Source organism: Myotis brandtii, unplaced genomic scaffold, assembly GCF_000412655.1.
Source record: "Myotis brandtii unplaced genomic scaffold, ASM41265v1 scaffold2089, whole genome shotgun sequence".
NCBI classification, from domain to species: domain Eukaryota; kingdom Metazoa; phylum Chordata; class Mammalia; order Chiroptera; family Vespertilionidae; genus Myotis; species Myotis brandtii.
The window spans coordinates 109,879-116,154 of NW_005357800.1; the positions used below are offsets into that span (position 1 = coordinate 109,879).

General features: G+C 57.7%; 1 pseudogene; it reads left to right on the plus strand.

The window, feature by feature from the left end:
- The first annotated feature begins 2,530 nt into the window (after window positions 1-2,530).
- On the plus strand, window positions 2,531-3,237 carry LOC102250529 (annotated as a pseudogene).
- The last annotated feature ends 3,039 nt before the right edge of the window (window positions 3,238-6,276 follow it).

Here is a 6,276-nt window from a genome sequence, read left to right on the forward strand (position 1 = left end):
GGGCCACGGCGCGTGCTCTGGGGGCGCGTGGACACTGTCTGTGAAATGCTTAGCTCACGGTCCACGGCAGCTGCCCCTCCTGCCCCACGAGAGGCGCTGCCCTGCTCCCCGCTGCCCAGTCCTGAGAGGAAAGGGAGGCCGCTGGCCGCTGTCCACACAGCTGACTCTTGAGCCACGCGGGGGTCAGGGGTGCTAACCCCCCACACGCAATCGAAAATCCACGTAGAACTTTTGACTCCCCCTAAACTTAACCACGGATAACTTCCTGCTGACCAGAGCCTTCCTGCTGACATACACAGCCGGCGAACACGCATGTTGTAGGTTATGTGTATCACCTACTGGGCTCTTACAATGAAGCAAGCTAGAGAATAGACTCTGTTATCAAGGGAACCGTAAGGAAGAGGAAATAAATGCATAGCGTTTGTTTTTTTAAATCCACGCATGAGTGGACCCCGGCAGTGCAAACCCCTATTGCTCGGGGGCCTGTTGCATCTTCCTCCCACCCGAGGCATAAACCGTCCGTCCGTCCTCTGAGGCTACGGGGCCATTCCTGCCCCCCCCTCCTGGGAGCCTCAGCAGAGCTGCCCCCACTCAACCTGCAGTCCCTTCCCGGGCTCTGCACTGGGCCCTGTGGTCCAGGAGATGAGAGGTGGACGGTAGTTGCCATGGAAACAGGAGTCCCTCTCTGAGCACAGGCTCCTGTGGTGCTGGCCCGAGGCTCGCTCAGGTTCCCGCGGCGAACTAGCCCTTCTCTGCAGCTGCCAGGTGGTCAGATGACCCCCAGGCTCAGAGGGGCCTGAGCAGCTCAACGCAAACCCCACGGTGCCTGTGCACCTGCCCCTGGGCAGGGGGCGCGATCCGCGTCCGTTTACCGAGGACTCGGTCTGTGTCGCGTGCTTCCCTCCAGAACCTCATGCCCGCCCCCTCCTCCAAGACGAGAGGCCGTGTGCTCTGAGGGCGCTGGGAGGGTTTCTTTAATGTGGTTCTTGCCCCACTTTTACAATAAGGATGATTAATGTTGACGTCACATCTCATTTTCAGCGGGAAGCGGGTGGGAGTGACCCTGAGAGATGACAGAGCCGGGACCAGCTCTCACTATGACCCTGGGTAAGTCCCGGCCCCATTTCAAGGCCTCAGTTTCTCCCTGGTACGTGGGTGAGGTGGGCCAGTGGAGGTCTGACTGCGGGGGGCGGGGGCGGGGGGCGGAGCCTCCCCTCTGAGGCCCTCTGACTTTAGGCTGCGGGCCAGACTGTGCTCGCCTCCCTCCCAGCACCACCCCCACTGCGCCGCCCGGCTCATCTCCCCAGCGGCGAGCGGACCTGTAAGGATTCCAGGCTAACAGCACTGAACCGCAGCGTAAGCACGAGATTCCCTTTCTGATTCCTTGGCCCTCGAGCTCACGGGCGGTGCCGCTCAGCCTCTGACCCCTAACCCCGTTAACGAGGGCGCTGAGGGTCTTGGCGGGCGGGCTGGTGGGTGACGCCGTCCTCAGCGTCTTACTCGTTTCTGGGAATCTATTCTAGTAACTGAAGTCACACTGGCTTGAGGGCTGGGATAGCAATGGAAGGTTTCGCGGTTTAAATAAACGTATGTTGAAAATGGAGCTGGTTGTAAAAAATATTTGCTAAATAATAGGATACACATTAAGGCAAATCAGATCACATTCGTTTACGCATAAAGATCTCCAAGGGCTTTTCCGTTTGCCCTGCATCCGTTCCAAGCCCTGAGGGGACCTGTGGTCCCTGACACTGGCCAACCTCTCCGCCCCGCCCCTCCTTCTGTAATCTCCTCCAGGGCGTCAGCCTCACCCCTGCCCCAGGGCCTTTGCACCTGCTGTTCCCTCAGTCCTGAATGGCCTGTCCCCGGGTCTTCGCCCTCCGACTCATCTCATCAATCTGACCTCAAACGTCCTCGGAGGCCTCACCTGTGCCCCACCCCAGCCACCCTCCGTCTTCCTCTCTTTGCTGTTTTCCGGTTGCACATATTCCTCTGAAATGAGGCTGCTTCCAGGATGTGCTTGCCTGTTCGCCTGTCGGAATATAAGCTCAGTGAAGTCCGGGGCCTTGTCCCCTGTCCTCAATGCCTGAAACCAGCGCCCAACACATAACAGCAGCTCGACAAGCAAACGGCGAAAAGTCTAAAGATGGAGGGAGAACGGCCCTGGCAGCAGAGAGGAGCCCGACCAAGTTCCAGAACCTGAGGGAGGCGAGATGCCGGCTGCCCTGTCCGAGCTCATCCCGCAGGGAGCCCGCGCCTGGCCCGTCAGCCGCCATCAAGGCCCAGAGCCGCCAGGAACGCCAGCAGCGAAGGCAGCAACTGAACGGGGGAGGGAACACGGAGTCACAGCGCGGGTCACCAGGGTGACAGCTGGTGGGAAGGCTGGAGAGGCACCGCGCTGGCAGGTCTCCGGAGTCGGCCACAGGCCACAGGCCACAGGCTCACTTACAGGAGGAAGGGCAGCTGTGCCGAGCTGACCGGACCGGCCACACAGTCCCAGCGGGACGCCAGCCCGGGCCCAGCTGTGAGAAACCACACGGGGCTTCCTTCTGCAACAGGCGCGGGTCGCACTGTCGCTCGCTCTCTTTCTGCCGCCATCTTGGCTCCGCGTCCCCCGCACAAGATGCCCGGTGAAGCCGCAGAAACCGTCCCTGCTACAGAGCAGGGGTTGCCACAGCCCCAGGCTGAGACGGGGTGAGTCAGGACCGGAGCTCGGAGAACAAAATTCCACACAGGCCACCACACAGCAAGCCCCGCTGGCGGCGGCTGGAATCGATGAAGAACCAGTCGGCAAAGCAAAACAGCCGGAGTGGAAGGAAGGCACGGAAGGCTGTGTCCAAACTGGGTCTTCGACAGGTTACAGGGGTCACCAGGGTCACCATCGGAAACCTAAGAACATCCTCTTTGTCCTCACAAAGCCAGATGTCTACAAGAGCCCTGCTTCGATACCTACATAGTGTTTGGGGAAGCCAAGATCGAGGATTTAGCTCAGCAAACACAGCCAGCAGCTGCTGAGAAGTTCAAAGTTCAAGGTGAAGCTGTCTCAAACATTCAAGGAAACACACAGGCTCCACTGTACAAGAGGAGAGCGAAGAGGAAGAGGCTGGTGAAACAGGTGTGGAAGTTAGGGACATAGAATTGGCCGTGTCACAAGCAAATGTGTGGAGAGCAAAGGCAGTTCGAGCCCTGAAGAGCAGCAGTCATGGTACTGCGAATGCTATTATGGAATCAACCATGTAGCCATCTAAAAAGGAGGACCCCGCTGAAACCGGTTTGGCTCGGTGGATAGAGCGTCAGCCTGCAGACTGAAAGGTCCCAGGTTCGATTCCAGTCAAGGGCATGTACCTGGGTTGCAGGCACATCCCCAGTAGGAGATGTGCAGGAGGCAGCTGATCGATGTTTCTCTCTCATCGATGTTTCTAACTCTCTATCTCTCTCCCTTCCTCTCTGTAAAAAAATCAATAAGATATATTTAAAAAAAAAAAGAGTGGGTTCCATGAAGTTGGGCAGTAGACTCATTCACATGAGAGAGAATCGCAGGTGCAGGGAATGAAATGAAAAGCTGTTTCTATCATTAATAAAGTTATGGCTTCTTGTGGGATGAAAAAAAATAAAATAAAATAAAAACAACAGGAACTAAGCCCTTTACAACGGAGTCCACGCTGTCCTCCCAGAGGGACTGCCCCGCGGGTCTGGCTCCTCAAACCTGTGGAACGTTCGGACTGAGTGGAGGAGCCTTGGGCCCGGCCTAGCGCAGTGTCTGCCGGACAACTACCTGTGAAGATCGCGGGAGGGCGGATGTGGGGGCCGCCGGACTGAGCGGGAAAAGCACGCTTTAGAGCCAGGGTGGCCGAGTTAGCTTCTCTGCACCCACTGACCCTTTCCTCCTACACGTGCCCCTGGCCCTCGCCTCCTACCCGGGGCCTGGTTTCTCTCTGAATTACTGCTTCATGAGTAGTTTTTCTTTGGAATCTCAAATAAATGCCCGTGGCCTCTCACTCTGGCCATTTATTTATTTATATTTGTATTGATTTCAGAGAGGAAGGGAGAGAGAGAGAGAGAAACATCAACAATGAGAGAGAATCACTGATCGGCCGCCTCCTGCACGCCCCACACTGGGGATCGAGCCCACAACCCGGGCATGAGCCCTGACTAGGAATCGAACCGTGACCTCCTGGTTCATAGGTCGATGCTCAACCACTGAGCCACACAGGCCGGGCTGGCCTTTATTTTTAAGTAAGTTTCCCAGCTGGTCCCAGGTGCCTCTGCATGTGACGCCCGGAGGACCCAGGAGGCACGACTTAAACCCGATCGCGGGGCATCAGCAGACAAGCCTGGATGAGGGACGTTTTGCCGAGTCACTGGCCTGTTCCCTTCAGAAGGAGCAACGCCGACGGGAGAGAAAGGAGCCCTGAGCGGCGGCCTGGAGCACAGGACCGTGAAGGGGCTCGGATGGCACGCGGCACATTCACGGGTTCTCTTTTACCCTCGAGGGCGTCGTTGGAGCAGTTGCCAACATCGGGAAAAGGCTGTGATTATCTGAGAGATCTCATCCACGTTAACCGCCTGCTCTTGATACGGGTGCTGCGCTATGTAAGATCATTTTAAGGCACGTCGGCGTAGCTAGGAGAAAGGAGCACCGTGCCTGTCACCTACTCGCTATCGGTTCAGAAAGACAGAAAGTGATGCCGTGATGGGGGTAAGACATTCACAGCTGGGGAACTGAGCGAAAAACACATGGAACTTACAACTTCTCCGTATGTGAGAAATTACGCTGAAATAAAAAGTTGAAGAGCCCTGGCCCGTGTGGCTCAGTGGATAGAGCGTCGGCCTGCAGGCTGAAGGATCCGGGGTTCGATTCCGGCCCAGGGCACATGCCTGGGTTGTGGGCTTGGTCCCCAGTAGGGGATGTGCAGGAGGCAGACAAACACTCCATCCATGCTTTTGTTCCGGTCCTCCGGTCCAGTTTAAGAACCCATTGTGGCCCTCGAGTCAAAAAGTTTGCCCACGGCGTAGCTAGGAGAAAGGAACACCGTGCCTGTCACCTACTCGCTATCGGTTCAGAAAGACAGAAAGTGATGCCGTGATGGGGGTAAGACATTCACAGCTGGGGAACTGAGCGAAAAACACATGGAACTTACAACTTCTCCGTATGTGAGAAATTACGCTGAAATAAAAAGTTGAAGAGCCCTGGCCGGTGTGGCTCAGTGGATAGAGCGTCGGCCAGCAGGCTGAAGGATCCGGGGTTCGATTCCGGCCAAGGGCACATGCCTGGGTTGTGGGCTTGGTCCCCAGCAGGGGATGTGCAGGAGGCAGCCGGTCAGTGATTCTCTCTCATTATTGATGTTTCTCTCTCCCTCCCTCTCCCTTCCTCTCTGAAATCAATACAAAAAATATACTTTTTAAAAAGTTAAAGAAATTGCACATGTTGTAGACCCGACTGCCTTCTGCCTGCAGATGGCCCGGGAGGCCTCGCTTCTCCCTCTGCTGTCTCCTGAGCTCCTGCCCCGGCCCCACCCGGCAGCAGTGGTGATTACGAGGCCCTCCAGCACCCCGAGGAGCCCTGTGTTTCCCCCACGTACCTCACAGCCCACGCCTCATGGAGCCCCACCCCAGCCTGGGCCCTGGAGCTGGCCATCAACCCGACTTACAGCTGGGGAAACTGAGGCCCACGCAGACACGTGGTAAGAGCCCTGAGCGCCAGTCAGGAGACCTGAGCGCCAGTCCTGCCACGTACTAGCGACAGGCCTTGGGCAGGTCTCTCAGCCTCGCTCACCCTCAGTTTCCTCATCTGTACAATGGGTTTGTCATGTGGGCAAACGAGCTCAACGTGCAGAGGAGCTCTGTTAACCACCAGGCCTGCGCCCGGGGCACGAGCCCTTGTCCCGCTGCACAGCCGTGTGAGCTGACACTTGGAGGGCGCTGCCTGCTCAGCATCCTCAGGCGCCTCAGCCAAGCGGCCTTTCCCCGTGGGAGGGCGGCGAGCGGGGATGTTTCCCTGCAGCGAACACGCCCAGGGGGCCAAGCAACAGTTCCCGGTCCCCCCAGAGCTGGATGGGGAACCCACGCGGCCTGGCGCTGGGGTCTCTGTGTCGCGCCCACCCGGCTGGTTCTAACAGCTCTGCTCCACGCCCACAGGGTCTGGAGGAGCACACGGAGGCCCAGGGTCCCAGGCTGGGTCTCTGTCCAACCGGCTCATTTTCGCAGCGAGGAAACTAAGACCCGAAAGGGAAGGGAAGGAACCTGGCCCGAGGTTACTCGGCAGGCTGGAGTCGGAAC